Here is a 12,165-nt window from a genome sequence, read left to right on the forward strand (position 1 = left end):
CACCACAGTAGTCTTACCCAGTTGTAAGACCCTCAAAAGAGCAGAATCCATTAGTTACTTCTATGTTAAGACATTGTGTGCAACTAGAAGGACTTAAACCAAAGAAATTATCGATTCTTAAAGATTGTCCTACCACAAACTTACAGAACACTTTGATCAAAAGCTTTGGATCCACCTTCCTCCCATCTTAATTAAATGGACTCTCTTAAATATTGTTTAATTAAATGATCAATTTATATTCTTAATAGAAAACATTGGCTCTAGAACAATCCAGAGACCAGACTTGGGGGAAGCAGTCAAAATAGAAATGTAGTCCCTCAGTACTCTATTCTAGAGGTCAAGAAGCAAGCGAGGTCACCGCAACGACCCTCGTCCTTCTGAGAATCTTTATAGGACCATCTGATTATTTTGAGTCAACTTTTTTTTAAAAAATAATGATAAGTAATTCGCTGGATTTTTTTTTTTTTTTAATTTATTGTTATCTACAATCTGTACATACACGTATACAATAAGTAAATCAGGAAGTACAAGATTAATTGGTTCGTGAAGAGCAGGAGGAGAGAAACTACCCAGTGGTAGCACTCTCTACGGGATATAATAATGTTTAGGTCTTCAGACCTCAAGGAAGTCTCGGGGCCACTGCCGATTCAGTTTGCGAGGTGGATTGTTAGGAGGATTGTCAGAGGAGGCGAGAGACAGTACGTACAAGAAGATTGGAGCAAGTGGAGAGAGCAGTATGTAATTTTTGATATTTAGTTTTGACAAGTTGTTGTAAGAAGGGGATGTTGAGGTCGTGGTGAAGAGTGAGGTTAGTCACCGTAGAAAGGTGCGTCAGCTATCTGCTGGAGTAGTTTTGACTGAAATCTCTGTACAGTCCGTATGTTTGTAGGTTTGGCTGAACCACACAGCACTAGTCCGTAGGTTCACCATAGGTTTGAGAATAGTGTCGTATGTTAAGCGTTTGAATTTTATGGGTAATTTGGAGCGTCATCCAAGAAGTCTGAAAAGCAGTTTCGCACGTTTCGTCATTGCTTGTCTTTTAAGTCTAGTATGTGGGTTCCACGTGAGTCGTTTGTCTATGTAGAGCCTAAGGTAGCGCACCTGATCTGTACAAGGAAGTGGATTGCTGTTGAAGAGGATAGGTGGGCAGGAGCCCCGCCGTAGAGTAAACGGGGCGTGCTGTTAAAGATATCAAAGAAATTCTCATTCTTCTCCATAATTTTTTTCATAAAGACTGCTTTATTTTGGTAAAGTTTCACTAAATGGTAGGTAAATATTTGAGAAGAGTGTATCTGAATGGCAAAAGACTAGTTCGCCATCTTGTTTCTTAAGCTGTCTTACTGTATGCGCTAATAACAATCCTGGAAAAATAAGACAGAAGAAAATTGGGAATTCCTGTAACATTACTGGATATTTAGCCCAAACTTTCCTTACAATTTTGAAAGAACTTAAAAAAAAAAAAAGTAGCGTCGCCATTAATTACTATTGAGTTAGCCGGCAGAGATACGAGCTCTGAGACTAGGTCATTAATGGCGAGAGGAGAGAAAAGTAATAAACGTCTAATTGAATAAAAGAGCGTGCACAACGCCGGCAGTGTGATAAGTGAATGACTAGGCGGGTATTTGAGAGGGGCGCTACCACCCAGACCCCCCCCCCCGCAGAGATAGCTGATAAGAGGTTAGTATGAGTAGCCCCACTAGCTACCACGGGGCAAGTGTGAGGCTGAAAGGGCTCTCTGTGGCGGCGAAAAGGGCTCTCTCTAGTGCGGCTGTTCTCTCACGGTTTATTGGGAAAGTGATTAAGAGCTAGTTTTCTTTAGGTAGGGCAAAACCCACGCCCGCCATACCGAGCCAACAGCAGCAGCAAGCAAGCACTTCAAGCTACCCCCGAAGGCCCTGCGCTATAGTAGTTCCTCGCATCCTCTATAACAATCAACCTAATTGGCTAAGTTCGCGTGCAATGCATCGTATGCGAACATAGCTACACACTTAAGCTCATGAGTTAATGATGGTGTAACACGTAGTAGGTTTCCTAACTCTTTAAAATGTAATTTAGCTCAAATAAACAACTTTAGGACAATGGTTCGAAGACATCTTCCAAGTATAGAGCTAGTTATTATCCTCTTTATCAATTTACTCGACATTTCAAGAAACTAAATAGCGTTAATTTTATTTCTCATGGAAGCTTATAGTGCAATACTGAGGGAAATATGTCATCAGCGTCCACTTAACCTTTCAGAAAGTTACTAGTCAATATTCTTCAGGGTTCCAGCAAATTTTTACTCGAACCTGATGACCTTTCTGGATCGAAGAAAAAGAATTTGTAAAACTCTTATTCGCCCTGTCCTGGTATATACCTCCGAAACCTGGACAATCACGGAAAGCAGGTGAACAACGCCTTTTAATAATCGAAAGGAAAATAGTTCATAAGTTCTTCGGCCCAATACGTGAGAACACGACTTGGCGTCGCAGAACAAACAGAGTGCTGTATGCTCTGATGAAAGAGCCACGAATATTATAGCGTTAATTAAGCTAAACAGGCTTAGATTAGGGCTGGACATGTCGCAAGAATGGCCTACGAAGAAATCTCGTACAAGCTTCTACAGGAAGTCTCTGACCACAAAAGGAGAGTTGGGAGATCAAAGCTAAGTTGGTTTGACAGTGTGACGCAGGATGCCAGGCAGCTATTCCGTACTAGAAACTGGATGGCGTCTGCAAGAGAGAGGGGACGACTGGCGGAGTAAAGTCGAGGAGGCCAGGACCCAACTAACTGGGTTCTAGTGCCATTGAAAGAAAAAAAGAGAGAGATTTCATTCTTTAAAAATACAGAATATGCTTTGAACTTACAGCTTGTTGTTTTGAAACTCACAAAAAAATTTCTGAAACAGTATAGTCTAAACCTTCAAGAAATTTGTAAGAAATAACGTATCCATTTTTTTTACAGCAATGATCAACTTTTTCTCAACCTGAGATAATAGGTAATAATCAATAGAAGATTAGAGCTGGATTAATATACTGGTAGTAAATGAAGTATGATTTTTTTAGGATTAAGATTAAGATTGCTTTAGACGGGCGGTTCCACCAGAAAGGTGAAGGAACGCAGGCAATCCAAATGCCCATTGTTACCCGCCTACCTCTCATCTCATCAGAGATACCGGGGCTTTAGAACAACAAATCCGGCTAAAAGTTGCCAGATGCCAATACAATAAACTAATAAAGTAGTAACAGGACACTAGGGAGCATGGCGACTCAATCGCCCAGTGCACTGAATAAACCTAGAAAGTTCGTTAAGATTACCAGATGCCGCAATCTCCGGTAGGGAAACATTTAACCTCCCGAAGTCGAGAAATCTAGTTTTAGAATAAACGGGGCACACCTCTACAAAGTGCCACACAGTCTCATTGGACTCACCACAGCCAGCGCAAATTGGCGAGACTGGGTAAGGCCGCATTTGAAAAGATGATATGCTGAATTCGCATGTCCACACAACATCTGAACCAACTGGCGGATCCGGGACCTGCTAAAACCAACTATAGCCGTTTTTGACAGGCTAAGCGTTTCTTTAGCCTGACGGCAGTCAGCTCGGGATCTCCACCGTTTCCGATGTTTCTTCAAAAATCCACTGCTCCACCTCTGTTCTACAACGTCGATAGGATACAGGGATAATGGTCTGAGGAGTCATTTTTGTCATCGCTGCTCCTTCCTTTGCTGTTTCATCAGCAAGTTCATTACCCGGAATCCTGGAGTGACCAGAGGACCAAGCAACCGAAAATGAATTTTTTAGGATAGCCAAATAGTCAGGCTTTGAAAGCCTTGGAAAAACCAAAATGTTCATCAAAGCTGGTAAAGGAATATGGAAGACTTAACGAATTACTATGTAAGAAAGCTGTGAGCCTTTCCTACGTTCCAGGACAGTAAGAAATCCAGTTATAAGTGTTGCTTAAATATTTTGTAATTATTATTGTAGTTAGAAGTACTCTTTATTTTAATTTCTCTTTAAATTATTGTAGTCATTCTAATTTCGTAAGTTTTTAGTTAAAAATCTTTCAGCCGGATGTACTAAAGAGTACTGTACCAATTTTTTTATGATATTTTCTCGAAAATGATTCCTAAACTTTTCGGTAAACTTCGAGTACATTCCATTCACTTAAATTTATAATTACTGTTCATTATTTTTGGTGACTGATTCATAGTTACAATAGGATGAAAAAATAATTGCCATTTCAGTCGTGATACATTTATTCCACTGAGCTTTCGACCTAGGGACTAGGTCATCTTCAGGACTAGTTTACAAAATAATATTAGAGTTGGTGTGTCTTCTATCTTGCAGCAGATCATGAACAGACAAGACAGAAGACACACCAACCCTGTAATATAAAATATTACTTTGTAAACTGGCCCTGAAGATGACCTAGTCCCTAGGTCGAAAGCTCGGCAGAATAAATGTATAACGACTGAAACTGGTTTTACTTTTTCATCCTATTATAAATTTATAATGTTTCTTTTTCGATCATTTTTCGAGAAAAAAAAAAATTAATAAATACTTTTACAGTTCTCTAGGAGGTAGGCTTCTTTGTAAGGCTACGTTTAACTGTATAGTACGATTTTACAAATTATTGATGTTGGTTGATTATTATGTAAGGCCCAAATATTCGGAGTTTAAAGAATATTTGAGTTAGAACCTCAAGAGAGTAAAACAGGTGAGTTTCTTTATTAAATTTGTTTTTCCTTACCACACTAGTTTCTCATGTGTACCATTATTAATTATTTTTCGTAGATTATGGATAATTTCTTTGAGTTGCAACTCCTTGTAAATTATTTGTACTTTTACAGTAATAAAAATCTATTCTATTCCGGCATAGTCACCGGAATTTCTCATTAGAACATGTTTACAACTGTTTTGATTCCCAAATTTTCTTGTGCACACTTAATAATGTGCAAGAAGAAAGTAAGCCAGTAATGGAAGCAGAAAAGTTAATCAAACTAAAGGAAGATACATTTTATTTGGTACCAAGAATAGAAGACCCCCCCATTTATTACTTAAGGGAGACAGATAGAGATAGTTGGAGAAGATGAATGGACATTATATACGCAGTAAAATGTTGGAAGGGAAAATAGATTGTAGCTAAAAGAACGGACGACGACTTACATCACGTAGACTTAGTTCAAGGGAGGAATTAAAAACGTTCTAGGAGGACCTCTAAGCATTAGCTGGACACTATACGGCTCAAGATGGGCCAAAACAAAGAAAAGAAATGTGTAGTCTTTAAAGAAGAATGGCGATTTCATAGCTAGACCCGATGGAGCGTGGCCAGCGCACTAAAATAATCTCAATTGGTTTTTTTTAATTCTATACAAAGACAGAAAAAAAAAGAAGATGCTGTAGTTAGAAGTATGAAGGGATGAAAAGAAGGGTCTAATTCTGTAAAGAATAAGGGCCAAGTAAAGGCAGTAAGTAGCTGGATGAAGGGAGTCTCAGGGTTGTAAAAACCAATTACTGGTAGAGGGATGTCTCCACACTGGCAGTGTCCCACCTCTGCACGAACTGGGGACCACTTTTTTTTTCCTCCTTCTTCTTGTTCTTCACAAGCCATTTCATCATTGGGCAACTGGGCCAAGACAAACTCTGGGGATAGAACAAGGCTTCCTCTCTCTCTGCATCCCCGGGATTAATCACACTTCTTATCCCTTAGTTTACTACCACCAACACTCTCCTTACTACGCCCAGCTGAGTATACACAAACACAATTCCAGGGCCATGATTAATACGGTCTGCCCAGCCTTACAAACCGCACCTATATAACCTCATACTTAGGTATTGTACTTGGGTTCTCGAAATAACAATAATCATATCTGCTTTTATAGTTTTCTACCCATAATGGGGCATTTAAACAAACAAAATGACCACTTTTTTTATTTATTTTTTTTAAATTAGTTCTCACCGAAAATATTGGCATTAGGTTTTATTAGAATAGTTTGTGAACAAAATATTATTTTTCTGCAACCATGTAGGAATGTTCTCATTACTCAATTAAAATCAGCTGTGTAATGCCCAACTTCCCTCACTAGTGGGGAAAAATTCCCATTAGTGTCACTTTCCTCACTAGTGAGTGGAAAAACTTTATTGTGCTTCCTTGATATACGAAGTTTTGTTATTAAATATTTTCTGTAAAACTTTAATTAGCTTATTTAAATTTATTTTATCTAAATAATTAAAAAACGAATATTAAAAAAATAAAATAAAAATTGAAAGGAGTATAGAAATAAAAATAATATTTTAATAAATAATTAGATATTTTTAATTATAACAGTTAAAAAGGTTATAGTGTTACCTTATAGAAATTTAAAATGGATTCTAGTGATGCCTGTTTAGTTTTTTTTTTTAGTTAATAACCCTAATGGTTGCAGAAAAAATATAATATTTAACTCGAGTGTAAAGTATTTTCCTCACACTCGGCAATTTGCACTTGCACTCGCTCGTGCGTGCAAACCCTGCCTCGCGTGAGGAAAAGTACTACTTTCCACACTTGTTAAATAAATAACTATTTGTGATTTCCTCCCCAAAATGGATCATACAATACTCTTTTTAGCTTTTCCCACAAATCTATAAATCTTTGCGTAGATCGCAATGAGGAGGAGAATTTCAAACATATAGGTAATAATGATATGAGCCGTTTATTTTGAAAGTAGGGCAAGTCCATTTTTGAAAAAAAATGAAGATAATGGTAATTACAGATAAAACTTAGTATGATCTTTTTATCTGTAAACAATTTAGAGTCAAAAAAATTCAGAATCCTAATATTTGGGAGATGGAAGTTTTAGGTCTTAACAATATTGTAAATATGTTTAATTTGAAAATGGTGCAAGTCCATCTTAGGTTGAAATTATTTAACCGTACAGCTAAACTTAACTCCGGTTGCTGTATGGTGAAGTTGAAGAACCATCGAAGCGACGACATCTCCCTAACCATCACCTTTGTTTTATTTCACTTTTTACCAAATGAATAAATATTTATATTAATTTGAATAGTATTTTGTTTTTATTGTTAAAAAAAGACTGATACGACTGAAATATCTATTTAAATCAACGATAACAATAATTCATTAATTTTGAAAGTGAGGCAAGTCCATTTAGTTATAATAAAACCTTTATTTTTCTTAGCCAGCACTATAAACACTATTGGATTATAAACTTACATTATCTAACACCACAAAATACAAAAAATATGTCTATTAATATTTACCAATATTTTTAAATTTATTGAACCTCAAAACCTTAAATATCTCGAAATAACAAAAAATGGACTTGCCCCCACTTTCAAAATAAACGGCACATATGTCCACGTTATGTGGTAGAAAGGAAACGAATGTTTGACAACATATACAGGTATTTAGATGCACCATTTCGCTACGAAGACATAATATTCTCCACCAACATCTATGTGCTTAAATCTATAGCAGAGCTAGCAATGAAATATGAATGTATTTAAAAGTTATAGCCGATTAGAATGAACGGTAGAAAATGATTACAGAAGGATTACGGTGATTTTAATTTAGGTTAAGCTATAAGGATGGCAGTAATATAGAGTACTGATCCATCCATTAGTTGTAAGGTTTATGTAAATAGTTGTATATAGTAGAGGGATGAATGTGTGAAGCGAGTGTATTTATAAGTAAGAATGGAGAGTGAGTGATATTCTAGTGATGAGCACCTAGACGATGCTGGCTGTATGGCGAAAGCCAATGCCAAAAAAAACAGGTATTTTTTATTTGTTTTACTCAAATTATTCTCATGCTCAAACTGGCAATGCTATTTGTCTGTTATCCAATCATTGATCACCTGTATGACCGCAAAATTGCTGCCTACAGCGTAAATCAAAATATCTTTAATTTTCTAATTAACTAATTCAGAAAATAAAATAAGTGTATTAGAAAATAACATAATACTGAGCCCGATTTTAAACAATAACAAATTGCAAAATACTCCATTAGAGAAGGATTATTAGATATTTTTATTTTACAACTTACAGAGTACGCAGTTTATCCAACTTGGACGGACTACTGCGGAACAATAAGCAATAACAGACCTATAATAAATCCATTCGTTAAACCATGAAATTACTAACGTAATCATTACATCGTTCTCACACTAAAAACCCATCATGTAATTCGTTCTCGAAAGGATGGTCTTGAATTTATAGTAATTGTAATCTTATTCTTTCAATAATACAGTGGTGAGAGTCTAATCAGGATTCTGTAAATTACATTCTCTGTTATAATTTGAAGTGCCGTTTTCATTAGCAATATCTGTTGATTTTATATTGTATATTTACTTGTAAATTTCATTTTGTTACGCTAACCTATGAACACTACAGTTAAGAACTGCGTATAGTAAATAATATTCGAAGATAAACTAAAACTAGGTTTAAAGTAAGAAATAAGGAAGTTTCACACGTATACTTACAACAAAAACTATTTCTAAGGCCTGAAGAAGCGAATATTGGTATTAAAATACTCCAATAATGAAAACATATGAAATATTCTTACAACACTCAGCACTTTGAAATATTCTCATCATTTCCTTCGTAAAAATTGTTTTTTTATCTAAAAAATTTACTAATAGTTTGAACTCAGAGAAGCAGGGTCTTTTAGGCTTATACACTTCGCCCAATGCTGCTCTAGTTTGTTGATCCCTTCCGAATAATAGGATTTGTCCAAGTCTGAAAAATAGCCATTCGTTTCTGCAATCACCTCCTCGTTTGAATAAAATCTTTTTCCCGCCAGCCATTTCTTCATATTGGGGAACAAATAGTAGTCCGAGGGAGCCAAGTCTGGAGAATAGGGGGGATGTGAAACGAGTTGGAACCCTATTTCCATTAATTTTGCAACCACAACTACTGAGGTGTGAGCTGGTGCGTTGTCGTGATGGAAAAGGACTTTTTTGTGGGCCAATCGTGGGCATTTTTCTTGCAGCTCGGTTTTCAAACGGTCAAATAACGATGAATAATATGCACCTGTAATAGTTTTACCCTTTTCCAGATAGTCGATGAGGATTATTCCTTGCGAATCCCAAAAGACAGTCGCCATAATCTTTCCGGCCGTAGGAACGGTCTTCGCCTTTTTTTGGCGCAGATTCCCCCTTGGTAACCCATTGTTTAGATTGTTCTTTGGTCTCAGGAGTGTAGTGATGTATCCATGTTTCATGCACAGTGACGAAACGACGCTTAAAGTCATGCGGATTCTTCTGGAACAGCTGCAAACCGTCCTTGCCACACTTCACACGATTTCGTTTTTGGTCAAGCGTGTGTTCTTCCAAGAGATGCTACTAACTAAACATAACCTCGATACACGCCAGTAGTGCTATCTCTCTGACTTTGCACGGACTTTTCAAACGACCCTCGTATAAAAAGATTTTTTTTAAAATCTTTTATTGTAATTTACCACTACAACAAGCAAATATGGTAAAAGAAAAAAGAAATAAAAGAAAATCATGAGTGGAGAAGGCACCCAGTGGTGCCACTCCAGTAACGTGCTTTGCTCTGACGATAAGAGAAGATCACGAGGCCATCTTCTCTTCAATCTCCTTAGAGGATTACCTTGGTAATGTGGAGGAAGATAGGTGTTCTATGAGAGGGTTAGGTTGAGCTACAGTAGAGGAATGAAATTTGAGAAAACGAGTGTTAGCAAGATCTGTAATGAAAGGGATTTTGAGGTCATTATGGATAGTGAGGAGCATTATACATAGAACGGAGCGTTAAGAAGTTTTCGAAGTATTTTTGACTGTAATGCCTGGAGGCGTAGTGAGTTGGAACGCTTTGACGATCCCCATACTTCGATGCCGTATGACCAAATAGGTCGCAGTAACAGTAGATATAAGAGTCTTTTGTTATGTAGGTTAAGTTTCGAACGTTTGTCAAGTAGTCTGGCGAGAAGTTTTGTAGCGTTGGTTAGTTTCTTGTCTTTTCAGTCTAGTATGGGGGATTCCATGTTAACCGTTTGTCTAGGTGCAGTCCAAGGTAGCGTACTTTGTCCACAGTTGGTATAGGAGTTTGGTTCAAGATGATGGGAGGTAGGATTTTCCGTCTGAGAGTAAATACTATAAACTTTGACTTCGTAACGTTGGTTTTGATTCTCCATTTGAAAAGCAAGTCCTGTAAGTGGTTGATGTCTGTTTGTAGAGCTCGTTTAGCGATAAGAGGATCGGAATGAGGAGATAAGATTGCAGTATAGTCAGCAAAGGTAAAAAGAATGGTATTTGGTATGTTGAGGTATGTCTGCTGTATACAAGGAGTAAAGATTTAAATTATCTAAATTATCTTTTTGCTAATTTGTATGTAAACTATAATTTTTGGTAGACTATTATCCTTGTATTTCTCGTACATTGAAAAATCAATTAAATAACGAAATCCAGGAAACTTTACTTGTTCAATAAAAAGTAGATTTGAGTTTTTTAATTTTTGGTTTTCATTATTAAATGAATTTTTAAATTAAGTTGTACGCATGGTTATCCATTTAATATCCACCTGTTTCAGTGCATTTTTTCGGAAATTAAAGCTGAGGGAAGTGACATTACATTTAACAGGTGAAAGAATACGAGTACCTGGCAGCTAACTTGGGCTTTTTTACCCAGCGAACTTTTGTACAACTCAACAACAGGATAATGGTCTTCTGTAACTTCAAATGAAGCTTCTTCCCGCGATCTTGGTCAGCAATAAGTAAATGCATTTTAGAAAAAGCAAATGTGAAGTTAGAAAATGTTTACATGATTATCACTGGAGTTGGAAATTTAGGGCGTTACTTTGAACCTGATGATGTTCAGAAATAGCTAGCACATATTAATATAAGGCTAAAAAGAAGTTTTAATCAGTAAGGCTAACAACAAAGGGTGTCTAACATATGATTAAAATAGTATTAAAAGATATAGCAAAATTGGACAATAATTGTATTTAAATGATTGAGAGATATGTTTTGCATGTGAGGAAGTATTAAACGCTAGCTTGGGGCGGTAAAGATACGAGGGTTAAGTCGTAGCCAAATAAATCCTTAATCAAGGGCGGGGATATGTGTACTGTAATTAAGGGAAGTTAAAACCCTTTTACCATTCCCTAAATACTGGAATAAAGGGCCGATGTTAAGTAAAGGTACAAGGGCAGAGATATAGTGAAAGAGTCTAAAGGGAATCGCTAAACGTGCTCCGTTAAATAATAACAACACATCCTTGTAGTTGGATGGCAAAGACATTTCGGAAGGCGGTGCTGCCGCGATAATATCGGACACAACGCATTCATAGAAGCGTACATAATACCAGAGTGGACCTAGTTTTTGTTGGTATTCACCCATACCACCCCATCCTTCCCTAATACCATCCAACAATGGCGACAATGAATTTCAATCCAAAATTAATCTAAAGCCATCCCTAGGACCCAAAGTGGGGGGGCCGGGATATACGGCAAGAAGTACTAACAGTAAGAAACTTACAACTACTTACTATCTATACATATATATGCGCACATTACAATGGGAGAACTGCCTAATTCATTAAGGACGTGAACTGAAATCCAATTACTAGTAGTTAGCGCGCCTTACAACATAACAAATCAAGGGTCAAACCAAGATTTGTGACCATTTTGGTCCAGCATCAATACAGTGCAGCACATCCTACTACTAATTACTATATTGCTGAAGATAAGACGTTGCTTCCACCAAACACATATTCATCTCGTATATATTCAAGTAAATCTCAATTAAAGTGGTGCACAAGTAACTGCATTTACATTAGTATAATAACGCAGCAAATTGTACTGAAGTAGCTAGTGTTGAACAATTGTAACATTATTGGAAATGAACTAGTGCTAAATATCGCTTGCCCTGAGTTCGCCTCGAGAGCTTAGTCTATTTTTGGAAAAGAGATAGGGAGTTTGAACTTTAATTTAAATTCAAAAATTATTAATGTTTCGCTTTAGGAAAGGCGAACACTGTCAGCCAGAGGAGAGAAGAGTCTTGAGAAAAAGCTGAAAGTGGTTCAGAATATATTCTGGCTCCTTAGAAGATCCTTATGGATTCAGGGACTTAAAAAAGAGAAAAGAAGAATAGATGTCAGTAAAAAGTTTATGCCTATGCTGATTCTTCTATTCTTGTAAGTAGAAACATCCGGCTAAAAACCAAGT

General features: G+C 36.8%; 1 protein-coding gene across 2 annotated transcripts in view; it reads right to left on the bottom strand.

Moving 5' to 3' along the window:
• LOC141457234 (ubiquitin carboxyl-terminal hydrolase 48-like) overlaps positions 1-12,165 on the bottom strand; it is a 189,355-nt gene that overhangs the window by 123,519 nt on the left and 53,671 nt on the right. The window lies entirely within an intron of this gene.

The sequence above is a fragment of the Rhodnius prolixus genome, unplaced genomic scaffold (genome assembly GCF_049639745.1).
Source record: "Rhodnius prolixus isolate KJV_2025 unplaced genomic scaffold, Rpr scaffold_10, whole genome shotgun sequence".
Classification (NCBI taxonomy): Eukaryota; Metazoa; Arthropoda; class Insecta; order Hemiptera; family Reduviidae; genus Rhodnius; species Rhodnius prolixus.